The sequence below is a fragment of the Apium graveolens genome, chromosome 9, assembly GCF_009905375.1.
Source record: "Apium graveolens cultivar Ventura chromosome 9, ASM990537v1, whole genome shotgun sequence".
Lineage (NCBI taxonomy): Eukaryota > Viridiplantae > Streptophyta > Magnoliopsida > Apiales > Apiaceae > Apium > Apium graveolens.
Window position 1 is genome coordinate 138,544,417 of NC_133655.1, and position 17,449 is coordinate 138,561,865.

At 36.5% G+C, this 17,449-nt stretch overlaps 1 non-coding gene across 1 annotated transcript; it reads right to left on the reverse strand.

The window, feature by feature from the left end:
• Window positions 1-5,527: 5,527 nt before the first annotated feature.
• LOC141688597 (small nucleolar RNA R71) lies at window positions 5,528-5,634 on the reverse strand. The gene has a single exon (XR_012562031.1). It is a non-coding gene; the product is annotated as a small nucleolar RNA R71 (small nucleolar RNA).
• Between the last annotated feature and the right edge of the window lie 11,815 nt (window positions 5,635-17,449).

The following is a 17,449-nucleotide window of genomic DNA, read 5'->3' on the forward strand; positions in this document are numbered from 1 at the left end:
TGCCAACTCAATAGGAAATAGTTGAGTTTATGGATTTCATAAACTACAGTGAGAAGATCAACTTTGTTAGCTTGAACAAGAAGCATCTAAGGAGGGAATGGTCTTTTTTGTTTGACTCTATTGTTAGAGCCTTCACCTGCAGGAAGACTGAGTATGACAATATATCCAGTGTGGTCCAAAAGATAGTGTTCGCGATGACATACAACAAGCCACTCAATTTTGGGGCATTGATCCCGGAAGAACTCAGCACAAGGCTCACAATGCCTTTGGCCACTAGAGGTAAGGAAGTTTTCTTTCCAAGGTTTATTATGTCTACTTTAATCATAAAGTTGCAGACATACATTTACTTAATGGTATTGATAGAACTAAAATAGGCAACTGTAAACAAGTGTCCAAAATTCTATTTGGTTCACTAATTACAAAGAATAAGGTGAAGGTAAGTCTAAATCTCACTGACTTTATGTTGGAGAGATTTAGGACCTATCCCTATCCTATGCCTGACATGAGGTCTAGTGTTATACCTAGTACAATTATGGCTCCTGTAACTGTGGAAGCACAAAAACAGGAAAACCAACAGGGGCCTACCATAACTGAGACCGCTTCTTCTTTACCATTAGAAGCTAGGGAACCAACCACTTCATCCTCTCAACAGGTTAGAGTGAGTAAAAAGAAGAGAAAGAATGCACCTTTAACTGTAGAGTGGTGAGGAATAAACACAAACAGAGTCTAACCTGGTTAGGAAACCAAAGAAGACAAAGAAAGCTGAGTTGACCACTCAAGTAGCCACCTCCGCATCTTCCCAAAAGGATGGAGTTGTAAAAGAGGGAATTAAATAGACTCTAGAGGCATCCTCTCAACAGGGTGTCTCTATTGAATCAAGCATTCTCCCAAATGCAATCTATAAAGAGTCTGCACCCCAACTTGAGCACTCTCAAGTTGGTAAAAGAAGAAATATGGTTGGCACACACAAAGAGGGCACATCATTTGAAACTCCCTCATTTACTCAGGGGGAGTTTCCAACACTCAGTTCTGATCTTACAAATCTTATCTCACAAATTTCTTCTTCCTACAATGAAAAACTTGAATCATCTTCTCAAGTTTTGCCAAAATCATATGACACAGTTCAAGAAACTGTGATCACCACCCAGACACTACATTCAGTTGGTGAGAGGCTACATGTTGGGGTAGACCTTGATGACACCAACAAAAACACAGGGGTTTCATCAGTTTTAACTAAAAACTTTGTGCAAGTTACTCAACCACCTTCATGTGCCAAACAATCTTCATAGATTGACAGGTGTGAGGGTAGTACTCCTGAGGGGGAGCTATCTAAAGCCTCTCCAATTCAATTAGAGGATCCTCTATTAGGGACAAATCCCCTCAAAACCCTAGTTAAAATTGTACTGTCAATTGAAGTTGAGAGTAAAATTGTCAATGTTCCAGCTATTGGCGAGGCAAGTACAAAACATTCAAGTGTCAGTTCTTTACAAGCAGAACAAGGGTTTAAGACCATGGTACATGACAGTAACCTGGTCAAATCCCTTCAATTCAAATGGAGGTTCCGATTACTGGTGAACAACACACTATCACAACCATAGTTCCAATTGTAATTACAATTGTGACTTATGTCACATGTGATGTTCCTACCTCTCTACCCTCTACCTCAAGCACATCTCACCAAACACCTATCCCAAACACATCAAACACAACTGACCAACCTTCTACCTTAAACACCAATCCTCAACCCTCACACCTCCTAGCTCAATGGCAGCAAGATGCTCAAGCCCAAACAACAACTGTTAATGATCTTTTGGTTGAGCAACTTGAAGGCCTAGCTAATATCACCAAACAACTCTTTACTACAAATATGTGAAACCAATACTATCAATCAATATTAATTTCTTTGAAGGATGATGTTGAAGAGTAACAGAAGAAAATTACAGATGAAACAGATGGTAATGTGGATGCATGGCTTTCCAATGACTTTACCACAACTATGGAGGAGGCCTTAGAAAAGTTTAGAGAATAATATGTGATCATTTTGGGTAGAAATACTAAGGTCCTCACTCCCCAAGAAGTATATGATACTGTGACAGAGGTGTACAAAGCACAATTAAAGGCCTTTCATCATATTGGAAGAGCTATGGAAAACACTCTGTGTAAGAATCAAGTTGCAGTAAAGAAATTATTTAATGACAGGATTGATGAGTTGATGCCAACATTTCAAGATATCAAAACCAAGTTCAACAAGTATTCTGACAGACTTCAAACCCTCTCTCTAACCCCAGTGGAAGAAAGTATGTCTAAGTTGAGAGAGTCTTTCAAAGCTTTGCATAAAGTAATCCAGAAACAAATCACTCAGACCAATGACTCAAAGGTCAAGTTGGATCAACTGTACAAAGCTAGGTTTGAACCTTTAGCCTTGGGCATAGAGGAGGTCAAGAATGCTATGTAGAATTTTTTTGGTACTTTGGCAGCATCTAGTTCGTACCAACCAATGTCTACATCCACAAATCTGCAAATCCAGTCTCTACAACAACAAGTCTCATCTCTTCAAGCCTCTAATGATTCTCTTATAGCTCAAGTTAGTGCTCTTACTACTTTTGTGCAATCTCAACAACAGGACATTAAGTCCTTGGTAGACTCTCACAAGCATCTTCGAATACAAAACTCAATCTCTTTGGGAGCTATCATGGGAGCCTTTAAATGTACCTCTGCCAGAAACTACTCAATTAGTAACATCCCAACTCCCTCTACCTTCAATCAATATGCCTGCTAACCAGACTAAGGGGGAGATGATGACCAAGCCAAAATCAATAAGCCAAAGCTAAATCAATCCAAGTGCTCATGATGTTGGTAAAGAAAGACTCCAATTAATTGTAGAAGGGCCTTGCCTTGACAAAAAATTCAATGAATTGCTCACAACATTGAGAGTCTCTATAAACAACAACTACATCACATACACAAGGGCTTTGGTAAAAAATATAAACTTTTTGAAAGTGGTGATAGTGAAAGTTAAAAATTTCAGAGAAAAGAGAATAATTGCAAATGTCAATGATTGTGGTGTAGACAGATATTTGCATGTGTCTCTCTCAAAACTTCAATCCAAGAGAGCATCTAAGCTGGATGTCATCATTGAAAAATTCAACAGGGTGATTCCAGAGGAAATGACTTGCTGCATTTTCTGAAGCCTATCTTCAACCAAGTAAGGGGGTGGCCTACATATGTCCTGCAACCAGAATATGCAAACAATTCATATTTCCAAATATTGTGTTATGGGAAATTTAAGATTAATCATGACATTGGAGACTGACTTAAAGCATAAGAAGATGAAGATTGTTGAAGATGAAGAAATCATCAAGATTCTGAGCAAATATCTGAGAAATGCTGAAACTATGCTGCCTAAAACTCAAATCAACACTAGAGATGACTTGGATGATGATGAGAAGAAGAAAGATAATCAAAAACCTTCTGTTTCAAATCCAAGTCAGTCTAGCAGAACAACTGGTAGCAAGGTGGTGGAGAAGAAGACAGAAAATGAAGAGAAGAAGGAGAGCGGTGACAATAAGAAGAAGAGAAAAGATGGAGAGGTGATAAGTGGATTTTATATCTACATGAAACACTTTATTACAGGCTTAAGTTGGTGTTTTGGACTCAAGTTTTTGGTATTTTTGATGTATTTTTGTGTTATTGCATTTCAGGCATCAGTTAAATGAAGAAAAGAGCTTCTCAAGGAAATATGCTGAAAAGAGCCAAGAATCTGAAGTCAAGACCATTCTCAAATTGTATAGAATCTCTTTAGCTTCACGTGGGCAGTTGAATCGCCAAATTCTGACGAGTAGAACTCAAGATACGGCCAAAAGAAGAAACTGCAGAAAAGTCCAGAAGTCAGGCGCGGCCGCCCCGCCATCAGCGCGGCCGCCCCGCCATCAGCACGGCCGCCCCGCCCCGATTTTTGCCCCAGAATCCTTATTTTAGTAGAAATTAAAGGTATTAAGGGTCCTGGTCATCCTGGAGCCTATATATATCAATAAAAAGACGTTTTCAACGCCAGGGAGACCTGGGAGAGCAATAAGAAGACCTAGAGAGCACGAGAAGGCTACGACGAAGAAAATTTTTGTTTTCTTTAATATAGTTGACACTTGAATGCTTGTTTTCAATTTGTCTTTAACCCTAGTACTCTTATATTATTTATTATCATGCTTTCATTGGAACCCATGGTGACGATGAGATCGGTTATGAACTAATCGTTATCGTGGGGTTCTAGCGGATTTATTTAAAGATTCCTTTAGTTAAATTGTTTCGATACCTTAGTGTGTGGTGATTGAATGGTAACCTAGTATTGGTTGTGCTTATTCATCTTATATGTGTAGCTAACATATAAGATAACGTGTTAATCTCTATTGAAGCAACAGTGAATATAGAGGTTTTGAACTTGCCATGCTAGCATAGGTTCATGTGTTATTGTTCTGTATGATTCGTAGGTAATTTTAACCATTTTACCTACCCTACGTAATCACGATAGATAACTTGCACATTAAACTGTTATGTTTTCAATTCTTATAGACATATAAGGACTAAGCATAATTGGTGTCTATTCAACTTCTATCTCTTTTGTGGATGCTTGGTAGGAAGGTATTCGTACAACGAAAGTTAGCGTTTACTAGTTTCGTGTCATCTGATTAGTGTCATCACCATTACATGCTAAGGTTAAGAACAAAAAGGCTATTGAAAGTATTTAATGAAGTTAGGATCCCATGTTTGTCAAATATATTAATTCAACCATTCTTGTTCTCTTAGTTATAATTTTTAGTTTAATTCTTAGTTATAACCAATCTCAACTTGTTATTTGTCTTAGCATTGGATAATAACCATATCATTGTTGCATAGGTGCATATTCTAACCAAAGAGTCTCTGTGGGAATGAATTTGATCTAAATCTTATACTACTTGCGAACTCGTATACTTGCGTGTTTTATTAGCGCGTGTTAACATCCTAACAAGTTTTTGGTGCCGCTGCCGGGGACTCGGTGTTAATTTTTAGTTTATGTACTTGTCATCAGTGGTCGTTAAAGTTCACTGACTCGGATTCTTTTACTTTCACGATTTATTTGTTTGTGTTTCAGGTACTCATTACAATGGGAGATCCAGCAGCACGAACGAAAGCCTTGATGGATTTTTCTCAACCCAAGATCAATGACATTCAATCTAGCATTGTCAGGCCAACTATCACAGCTAATACCTTTGAGATTAAGCTTGGCATAATTCAATGGGTGTAGAATTCAATCCAGTTTGGGGGTTCTCCTACGGAAGATCCCAATATGCACATTACGGATTTCATTGAGATATGCGACACATTCAAGTTCAACGGTGTTTCTGAAGATGCTGTGAAACTGAAACTGTTCCCATTCTCTCTGAGGGACAAGGCTAAGAGCTGGTTACACTCTCAACCAGCTGGTTCAATTACCATTTGGGAGGATCTTGCTCAGAAGTTTCTTATTAAATTCTTCCATGTGGCGAAGACAGCTGTAATCAGAAACGCTCTTACTCAATTTGCGCAACAATCGGGAGAATCTCTATGTGAGGCTTGAGAGCGCTACAAGGAGATGCTTAGGAAGTGTCCTCATCATGGAATGCCTGATTGGATGATCATCAATTGCTTCTATAACGGTTTGGGAGCATAGTCAAGACCTATGCTCGATGCAGCATCTGGTGGAGCATTATGGGCAAAGAGCTATGAGGAACCTTATGATCTAATTGAACTGATGGCTGCTAATGAATATCAGTATCCAATCTAGAGATTGCCACATGGCAAGGTAGTAGGAGTTCTTGAAGTGGATACAGCTATGGTTATCACTGCTCAACTAAAGGCGTTGTCTATGAAGATCGATTCTCTGGCTAAATATGGTGTTAATCAGATAACCAGTGTTTGTGAGCTATGTGCAGGTTCACATGCGATGGAACAATACGCTATATCTAGTGAATCAGCTCATTTTGTGAGCAAATTTTAGAGATCGCAGCAACCAGTTCCAGACACTTATCATCCTGATAACTGGAATTATCCTAACTTCAGATGGAGCAACAATCAGAATACGATACAACAGGCGTTCTAGCAGTTTGGAAATGAGCAATTCAATCTTCCTGATGTTCAGCAACAATTTGCACTAAGAAAACAACTCCAACTTCAATAACAAACTCATGGAGGTGCAGGTCAATATTCGAATGAAAAATCTGAATTGGAGGAGTTGAGGCTTATGTGCAAAAACCAGGCTCTTATATGCCAAATCCAGGCTGTTTCTATCAAGACTCTGGAGGACCAAATAGGGCAAATTGCTAACGCCTTATCGAATCGACCACCAGGAATGCTTCCTAGTGATACAGAAGCCAATCCAGGAAAGAGGGAAGTTGAAGAACAGGTGAACGCCATCACCTTGAGGTCTGGAAAGGTTGCAAGCCCCCATATTCAGTAAGATAAAGATTCTAAAAATTCTGTCCAGAAAGCAGGTGCGTCTGCATCCTTACCAATTCCAGAAAATAAGATTGTAGCTGAAACAGTGGTGCTGAAGGATGCTGAGGTTGAAACAAGGAAGAAAGCTGTTGTCAACACTCCTCCTGAGGGTAATACAGGGGAAAAACAGTTCTATCCTCCACCTCCTTTTCCTAAAAGGTTGCAAAACCAGAAGTTGGATAAGCAATTTGCTAAGTTTTTGGAAGTTTTCAAGAAACTTCACATCAACATACCTTTCGCTGAAGCTCTTGAACAGATGCCTAGCTATGCAAAGTTTATGGAAGGTATTCTCTCTCAGAAATTGAAGCTCGATGACCTAGAGACCGTTGCTCTAACGGAGGAATGCAGTGTTGTGCTGCAACAGAAGTTGCCTATGAAGCTTAAAGATCATCGAAGCTTCACTATTCCTTGCACCATCGAAAACTTATCATTTGACAAGTGTTTATGTGATTTGGGAGCTAGCATCAATCTGATGCCCTTGTCTATCTTCAAGAAGCTTGGTCTACCTGATCCAAAGCTGACATATATGTCCTTGTAGTTGGCTGATCATTCTATTACATATCCACGAGGCATTGTGGAGGATGTGTTGGTTAAGGTGGACAAACTTATCTTTCCTGCAGACTTTGTAATTCTTCACTTTGAGGAAGATAAGAAGATTCCCATTATCTTGGGGAGACCAGTCTTAGCTACTGGTCGAACTATGATCGATGTGCAAAAAGGAGAGCTTACGATGAAGGTTCACGATCAAAAGGTCACTTTTAATGTGTTCAAGGCAATAATGTTACCCACGGCTAAAGTGGAGTGCTTTAAAGTAGAGTGGGTCGACTCTGTCATGAATTCAGAGCCTGAGCAATTGCCAAAGTCAGATACCTTAGAGAGATCCTTAATAGGTGTAATATACGGGATATTGCGTGTAATATTTTTATCAATAAATGATTTTTATGTAATTATTATGTGATTTTTGGTGAAATATCTGATGATGGGTGTGGATATGTGGATGCTTATATGTGGTAAAGTATAAGTATGTTAATTTTATTATGACCAGAATAAAAAAATAGATAATTACGGTATATTAATGGAATTTTTTGGACTGTTATATGATTTTATATTGATTTATGAATTTATTAATTATTTTCTGAATAATTACAAAATTATTTATAAAGCCGGGAATCGTCTAACTTTAACCGTTTTTACGTTTTTACAACCCGAAACTCTTCCGAAAACTCCTTGCTAACCTAATCTGGTAATTTCGGACATTTTTCGTGTTTTGACTTTTTCGATCCGGATTACAGTTTGACCCGTGCGCGTCCCGATGCAAGATTATCGATACGATAATCATTTCAGTGAATCAACAACACCCGTATTCTCGAAAGATGGGATATTATTATATTATTTTCGTATAAAGTGTTTTATAAAAAGCCCGGTTTGGATAATTATCCAATACGGGTATCAAATCAGATCGTTTTTGTAGTTACTTAGCGGCTAAGTAACTAATTTATCAATCCGAAATGATCCAACACGGACCAATATTCCATAAATATATATATAGCCCTTTTATTATTTCATTTTATTCGTAAAATCATAATCGATCAGTAAACATATAAGATTTACAGAGAAAAACCTTAAAAACTTTGCGTTCTTCATAATCAACGAACGAAGACGTTATCGAACTCCGATTCGGGCGTGCCATATATCAAATCGAAGCTCTCGAAAAAACCTTTCTGAATCACTCAACACTTTTGGCGCAGAAATCAAGGTTATTTTATTATTTATTTATTTTAATTTGAATTAATTAATGATTAAAAGAGGAATTTTTGATGTTGATGTTGTTTATGTGATTTGATGACTTAATATTGTAGATAATTTTATCCTGGTCATTTTGGTATATTATATGATGAATTTGGAGTTCAATAACATGTAGAAAATTGAGTTTGATTCTCGGTTTAATGAAATTAGGGTTTAAATCGTTTGAATGTTCTTGACTGAGAATTGGGGATTTTATTTTTGTTAATTCTGGGTTTGATCGATTAGTACCAACTTATAAATTGTCTCAAAATGAACCGATTCATTTATTTAATTGCAGTGTTGGCTGCTTGTATCGAGTTACCGGAAAATGCTCGAAGCTTGCCGGTTTTAATGGCGGTTTCGCCGGAATTTTTGTCTCAGGGCTGTTGAGGAACTGTTAAGCCCTTCGTGATGATGTTGTAGTAATATGGAAGGAATTAGAAGCAGAAAGCAGGCGAAACCATATCGTTTTGATCAAGAACGGGGCCGGCCGGAAAGTTTTCCGGTGACCGGAACCTTTCGCCGGAATCTGGGTTCTTCGCGACCCAGACCCGTTCCTCCTGACCCGGTTACCAACCCGGTTTCAATCCGTTTTTGTTTTAAAAATTTGCTGAAATCCTGGTTTTACACTTTAGCCCCTAAAGTTTCCAAAACTTTACATATTCTGGATTTCTGTTTTACATTCTTTCAAAATTCAGATTTCTTTTATATATTATTTTCAAAAATTATTTTTAATTTCCAAAAATACTAAAAATCATTATTTTAATTCTGAAAATTATTTTTAATTCCAAAATATATCTAAATTATATAGTTAATTAATTTTAGTTAATATTTAATTAATTAATTAGTCAATTAATATAAATATTAATTGATTAATTAGTTTAATTATTTATTAATTGATTTTAATTAATTATTTAATTTGATTTAATTATTTAAAATTGATTGAAAAATCATGAAAAATAGTTTCGAGTTTTAAAATATTATTTTAAATTATTTTTAAGGCTCGATAATTATTATAAAATTATTTTAAAGTCAGATTCGGGCGTTCGAACTATATTATTTAATTATAAAATGATTCAGAGACCCGTTTTAATTCCAAAAATGTTCAAAAATTCGTATTAAATACCTGGAAAGTCATTTTAACTCCGAATCTTCTTTGAAAAATTATTTCGATCGAATATCCTAATGCTATGTGCTACGTGCTATCTGATTGATGTGTTATATGCCTATGTGGTTATTGTTTGACTGTTTTAGTCATAACTTTCGATCCGTAAATCAGATTTGGGTAAAACGAAGGGTAGATAAAAGCTTATGACGTCCGTGTGACGATTAGAATGATATGAGATTGAGTATTGATAGATACTTGTGATGCCTAGAAGAGTAAGCGAGGCATAGAACAGAAAGCCGGTGATTAGTAAATAGAACTGAAGTGTAGAAAAAGAAAGCAAGTGATCGATGAATAGAAGCAAGGCATTGAAAAAGAAAGAAAGTGATGGAAAAGTAAAAATGTTAGATGGGTACAAGTAAATTTGGAAATCATCGGTGATAAGACAAGTACTTCTGAACCTTCTTCAAGATATATTGCAAATATTTTTGAACTTTCTCATAACATGTTGGTAGTATTCAAAATAAATCATGTTTAATATTGCAAGTGCTTTAAACTATTCAACTTTGAGCCCTGATTCTTATTGATCTTGAGCCATAAGCCTTATTCTTCATAAACCATTGATTGTTGAATTCTCAGATACAAGCCAGACACATACGATACTATTCCACAAATACATATCTACCACATACTGATTTCTGATATTGAATTGCTTGACATACCAACCCTTATTCCTTGTTCAACAAAAGACCAATCCTTGTAACCCTTGAACCACTGGTCTTCTACTTTCTGATTCTTTCCTTGATTAAAAGCCAATCTTTTTGAATTCCTTGTTATACCTTCATGGTATTGTGAATCACCCTATGCTTCAAGATACATGTTGTTTATGATTTAGCTTATTGAATAACAATGTTTATCATATTGTTAATCTCGAATTGGATTATTTTTAAATGTGGACCAGATTCATAGTCGAACCAGATTCGTGGTCATAATAGGCCAATGTGTGCCTTGCATCCAGTATATAGAGCAAAGCCGGGAGCCTTGCTCAGGGTTAGTACGTGACTGATTAGCAGCATAACCTTGGTCTTTAAAATTAAAAGTGAATATCCAATTCTAATCATTATTTATTCAGAAACTTGATTCTTCTGAATCATTTTAATTATCATTGTTTAATCTCAATTGTTGCTATTATGACTTGCTGAGCTAGTTAGCTCACTCTTGCAAACCTTTTTATGTTTTCAACAATTGAAAAAGAAATTTGTTGGTAACGAGGATTCTTAGTCCAGTGTGCGAGCTAGGATTACAGGTTAAGTTGGATCGAGCTAACATGAGCTTTATATTGTAGATGAGTTATGCAAGATTGTAAGAATGATATCATTATCAATTATAAGTTGAATGGGATTTGGTACGATGTAATAAGAGTTAAGGTTGTGGCTTGTTTTCATACTTTAACCTGTTGCGATCCGTGGTTGTGTAAAGAAGGGTCAATGCATATAATATTTATATAAAGGTTTATATATTGGGTGTGTGTTGTGAACCCCAAACTTCTGACCCGGGTTTGGAGGGCGTTACAATAGGTTAACCAGTTTTTGAAGATGAAGAAGGAGCAGAGAAAATGCAGGTTTTGAATGCACCTCCGTGGAAGAGGACGTTGGATATGCCATTCGATTCTCTTGGGTTAGCAGAGCTGAAAATTTTTCAGGAGCGTTTTGAACCATCTATTGAAGAAGCTCCCACACTTGAGCTCAACCGACTGCCAGATCACTTGAGTTATTCATTCTTAGGTGCACCCCATGATAAGGGGTTGGGACATATTTTTGATGATGTAGAGAGTGGCTAGATGGATCTTCTCGTGCCTACAGAGGGTTCTTCTCATGTGCAGCAAGTAGTTGATAGGACTGGTGTTGGTAATGAGCAGTAGAGGCGAGTGACTAGGCGTATGGAGGCCATGCACGACATTCACCTTCATTTTTATGCAGATTTGACACAGGCTTTGGGCACTATTTTCCGAGCCACTGGTGTCGAGGTTGATTGGCCACCTGATCCTCCACCTGAGGAGGGTGATCTTTCCGACGACTAGGTATGCCTAAAATGCTTATTTTTACCTTCAATGAGGACATTGAAAATTTTAAGTTTGGGGGTGATAATATAAGGATTAATTTGTGTGTGTCCATATAGTTCATATAGATTCATGTTGCATATAGTTGTATTTCATTCGTAGTCTTGCATGATTGTTCATATAGATTCATGTTTCATATAGTTGCATTTACATGCATATTAGCATGATCCCTTAAGATGAACTATGCTATTTGATAAGTTGATGTTGATTTCAGTGTGGTGATGACGAATAGAGGGACATTTAAGTCATAATAAAAATTGATTTGCATGCTAAAAGAATTTTTTTCACAAAGTCTTATAGGATTTCTTTTGATCTAGATCATAATTATGCTTGTTTATTAGTTGAGATTTAATCACTGGTTTATATTTAGAATTTTTGCTATTCTCATAATGACAAAAGAACACTGAATTTTTAAACTAGAAAAAAGCTTGGATTTTATTGCTAGTTGTTGTAAGGCTAGGCATCAAATGGCTAGTAGCCGGCTCATATTTTTATGAGTAGTCTAGGGTTGAATGAGATGAAGCGAAACACACTCATTCAGAAATTGTTGAAAAAAAGAAAAAATGAGGGAAAAAAAGAAAAAAAGAAAGAAAAAAGAAGTATGTGTTTATGCATAATTGATCAAGAGTGAGCTCTTTAATACTCGAGTTATTAAGTTCTAGGGGACTTTGTGCCTAGTGACCTAAGGCTTTGATAGTCTGGGATCCGTTAACCTAACACTCGTTACATGGGTATTATTGCATAAGTCTTTTGGGACCTCACTCATTGCACAGTCAAATAAACATCTTTGTTATGTGTTCAATAATAGCATAAATCCTTGTATAACTCTGGTAGAAATATGGTATTGAGAGTCATTATGCGTTTAATGTCTATTCTGTTTATAAACTTGTGATTGTTTTGATGAAAGATAAGTTATGGTTATTGATCCGGTTTCGAGAGTATATCTATTAAGCATCCACACACGCATGTTCTGGTTTGTGAATTGATTTGTGAGATTTATTCGAACTCTGTTTTCAGTTATTGCATTCTTAGAGGCGTTGGCTTATTCATTTGGTTATGGTTATTTTGAGGCGATTAATTGCATTATCATTTAGTTGCATTCACATAGTTGCATTCATGGATTAGGTTTGTTTTATAAATTTGAGTCTATTTATGCTTGAGGACAATCATCGATTCAAGTTTGGGGGTGTGATAAGTGGATTTTATATTTACTTGGAACGCTTCATTATAGGCTTAAGTTGGTGTTATAGACTTAAGTTTTTGGTATTTTTGATGTGTTTTTGTGTTATTGCATTTGAGGCATCAGTTAAATGAAGAAAGGAGTTTCTCAAGGAAATATTCTGAACAGAGCCAAGAATCTGAAGTCAAGGCCAATTCCAAATTGTAGAGAATCTCGTTAGCATCACGTGGGAAGTTGAATCGCCAAATTCTGACGAGTAGAACTCAAGATGCGGCCAAAAGAAGAAACTGCAGAAAAGTCCAGAAGTCAGGTGCGGCCGCCCCAGAAACTAGCACGCCCGCGCTGACTTTCTGCCAAAACAGCGCGGCCGCCCCGCTCCGATTTTTGCCCCAGAATCCTTATTTTAGTAGAAATTGAAGGTATTAAGGGTCCTGGTCATTCTAGAGCCTATATATATCAATAAAAAGACGTTTTCAATGCCAGGGAGACCTGGGAGAGAAATAAGAAGACCTAGAGAGCACGAGAAGGCTACGGAGAAGAAGACTTTTATTTTCTTTAATACAGTTGACACTTGGATGTTTGTTTTCGATTTGTCTTTAAACCCTAGTACTCTTATATTGTTTATTATCATGCTTTCATTGGAACCCACGGTGACGATGAGTTCGGTTATGAACTAATCGTTATCGTGGGGTTCTAGCGGATTTATTTATGGATTCCTTTAGTTAAATTGTTTCGATACCTTAGTGTGTGGTGATTGTATATAACCTAGTATTGATTGTGCTTATTCGTCTTATGTGCGTAGCTAACATATAAGATAACGTGTTAATCTCTATTGAAGCGACAGTGAATATAGAGGTTTAGAACTTGCCATGCTAGCATAGGTTCATATGTTATTGTTATGCATGATTCATAGGTAATTTTAACATCTTACTTGCCCTATGTAATCACGATAGATAACTTGCGCATTAAACCGTTATGTTTTCAATTCTTATAGACATATAAAGACTAAGCATAATTGGTGTCTATTTAAGTTCTATCACTTTTGTGGATGCTTGGTAGTAGGGTATTCATACAACGAAAGTTGGCATTTACTAGTTTCGTATTATCTAATTAGTGTCATCACCATTACATGCTAAGGTTAATAACAAAAAGGCTATTGAATGAAGTATTTAATGAATTTAGGATCCCATGTTTGTCAAATATATTAATTCAACCATTTTTGTTTTCTTAGTTATACTTGTTAGTTTAATTCTTAGTTATAACCAATCTCAACTTGTTATTTATCTTAGCATTGGATAATAACCATATCATTGTTGCATAGGTGCATATTCTTAAATTAACCAAAGAGTCTCTGTGGGAACGAATTTGATCTAAATCTTATACTACTTGAGAACGCTATACTTGCGTGTTTTATTAGTGCGTGTTAACGTCCTAACAAGAGGAAGGAACAAAACAGCAGAAATTCCAAGAAATCAAAATCACTCAAACTCAAACCTACCAAATCAAACACTCAACACATTCCAACCTCAAAGCCTAAATATCTGTAGAAACAAACTAAAAATTCCCTACTCAAAATACCAATCACATCCAGCCATGTCACTCTAAAGAAAATCACAAACCTACCTTCATTCAAGCCTCCAATCAAGACTCACTTCCAGACTGTTGGGAGAAAACCAAAGAAAATTCAAGCTAATGTTGGAGTGATATGGAACTGTTGTTATTCCCTAACAATACAACAAGAATTACAGAAGGGGGGGGGGTTGAATGTAATTCTGGCTTCTTTGTCAGATTATTAAAATTATTCTAACTCAATAATATATAAGTGTTTGATTTGCAAGGTGCGAAATGAAGGAATTATATAAATCAAAACACAAGTAATAAAAACGCAAGTCTTTAAAACTTTATGGTGGATTTGAATGTATCCACCATATATATATATACATATATATATATATATATATATATATATATATATATATATATATATATATCGAGAGAACTCTGTGAAGCTTGAATAGCTCACAGCTGCTCCTCCTACATAGCTAAAATTCAATCAGGATCCAACAAAGCTTCTTCTACCTTCTTTGGTTCTTCCTTAGATAGAAAGCTGTTATATAGACATTCTTCTTGATTTGCTCTCCTTATTTGAAATCTAGAAGACACATCACCAATGATGAGCTCAAATGGGTGATCTTTTATCCATTTTCTTTGTTGAGGTAGATTAGCTCTAGATGTAGAGGCCTCATTGTTGTCTTGATGTGTGACTGAGTTTTGATTATTAGAAACTCCCCCTGAGTTTGTGATTCTTTGATTTGAGAAAGGGGAAATTTCTATTAGTGATCTATTCTGACTTTCAGCTTCTCTTAATGACCCAACGGATGGTGCACTTTGTGTTCCGACGGATGAAGCTGATTGTCTTTCGACGGATAAGGCAGATTGTCTCCCGATGGATGAAGCATTTTGCAACTCGACAGATGTTGAATTATGTGCTTCATTATTTGTAGATTTTTCTGCATTATCCTTTGCCATTGTTTCTTGATCATTTTCATCATCACTGTCATCACTAACCATCTCCACATTATCAAACTTGAGGCTTTCATGAGAATCTTCATCTTGTAGTTCATCAATCTTTTTATCATCAAACACAACATGTATTGATTCCATAACAATGTTGGTTCTCAGATTGTAGACTCTATATGCTTTTCCCACAGCATATTCACAAAAATTCCTTCATCTGCTTTAGGATCAAACATCCCATGTTGATCAGTTTGATTTCTCAAGATATAACATTTACAGCCAAAGATATGAAGAAAATTTAGAGTTGGCTTCTTATTCTTGAACAATTGGTAGGGTGTCATACACTTTGCTTGATTAATCATAGAAATGTTCTGAGTGTAGCAGGTAGTATTCACAGCTTCAGCCCAAAAATATGTTGGCAACTTTGATTCTTCAAGCATTGTCCTTGCAGCTTCAATAAGAGATCTGTTCTTTCTTTCCACTACTCCATTTTATTGTGGAGTTCTTGCTGCAGAAAACTCATGCATTATCCCATTCTCTTCATAAAATGATCTTATCACAGAATTCTTGAACTCAGTTCCATTGCCACTCCTGATTCTCCTTACTTTAAAATCAGGATGATTGTTGACTTGCCTTATATGATTGATAATGATTTCACTAGCCTCATCTTTAGACTTTAGAAAATATGTCAAAGAGAACTTTGAGAAATCATCTACAATTACTAGGCAAAATCTTTTCCTTGATATGGACAACACATTGACTGGTCCAAACAAATCCATGTGAATCAATTACAAAGGTTCTTCAATTGTTGAATCAAGCTTCTTTCTAAATGATGTTTTAATCTGCTTTCCCTTTTTGGCAGGCATCACACAGTCCATCCTTAGAAAACTCCACTTGAGGAATACCTGTAACCAGTTCTTTCTTGACAAGCTCATTCATGGTCTTGAAGTTTAGATGGGACAACTTCCTGTGCTACAACCAACTTTCATCTTGACTTGCTTTACTGAGAAGACAAGTAACAAATTCTGTATTTGATGAGTTGAAGTCAGCTAGATACACATTTCCTCTTCTCACACCAGTGAGAACCACTTTGTTGCTCCTTTTGTTTGTCACAACACAGGCTTCTGAGTTGAAGGTTACTGAATTGCCCTTATCACAAAGTTGGCCGATACTCAAAAAATTATGCTTGAGACCATCCACTAGGGCAACCTCCTCAATGATGACATTGTCTTTTGAAATCAAGCCATATCCCACAGTATAACCCTTGCTGTCATCTCCAAAGGTAATACTTGGGCCAACTCTCTCCTTGAATTCTGTGAGCAGGGTAGAATCTCCTGTCATATGCCTTGAACAACCACTATCCAGGTACCAAAGATTATTTCTGTTTCCCTGTACACATCAGAACCAAATCAAGTTGATTTTTGTACCAAAGTTTCCTTGGGTCCTACCTTGTTAGCTTTCTTCTTTGGTTTCTTAGGTTTGATCTCATTTGAATTGGGAATTTTTGATTCATCCTTAGTCATTTGAGTTGGACCTTTGAAACCAGTCATTAATACAGAATTATCGTGCACACTTTGATTAACAGGGAAAGGCATGTTATTTGCAAACATGTTATTCTGGTAAGGCATGCTAAATGGAATTTGAGGCATACTAAATGCATCATAATAAGGATTAGATACAAATGGCATACTAACAAATTGTGCATTCATATTCTGAGCAGACATGGCATTCATAGGCATAGAGGGCATGGCAGTCATGTTGGGAAAAAAAGAGGGTACAGATATGGGAGTTAGCATGGCAAGTTTGCAATTAATAGACAAATGATTAACACTACCACACTTAACACATATTTTTATTGGAGCATATTAATCAGGTGTGTAGTTGTTATGTTTGTTAATCCCTACTTTCCCATTTCTATTGTTTTTCCATTTAGCTTCTGTTTTAATCTCAATCTTCTCCAATCTGTCATTCAATTGCTTGATAGACATATGACCAACATTAACTTTCTTCTCCTTCTTCACTTGACTTGATTCTCCTGAAACAAAGTTTTTGGAAACTGATCCATATTTCTCATTCAGCTTGGCCAGCTTGGCTTTGCTCACAGGTTTGCTTACAGCCGACGGATGAGGATTTGTGTCACTCGACCGATAATCCTTTTTAATTATCCGACGGATGACTCTCATCATCTGTCGAGTCCACATCTGTTAGCAATCCTTCAACCAAATTGGATTCCAGC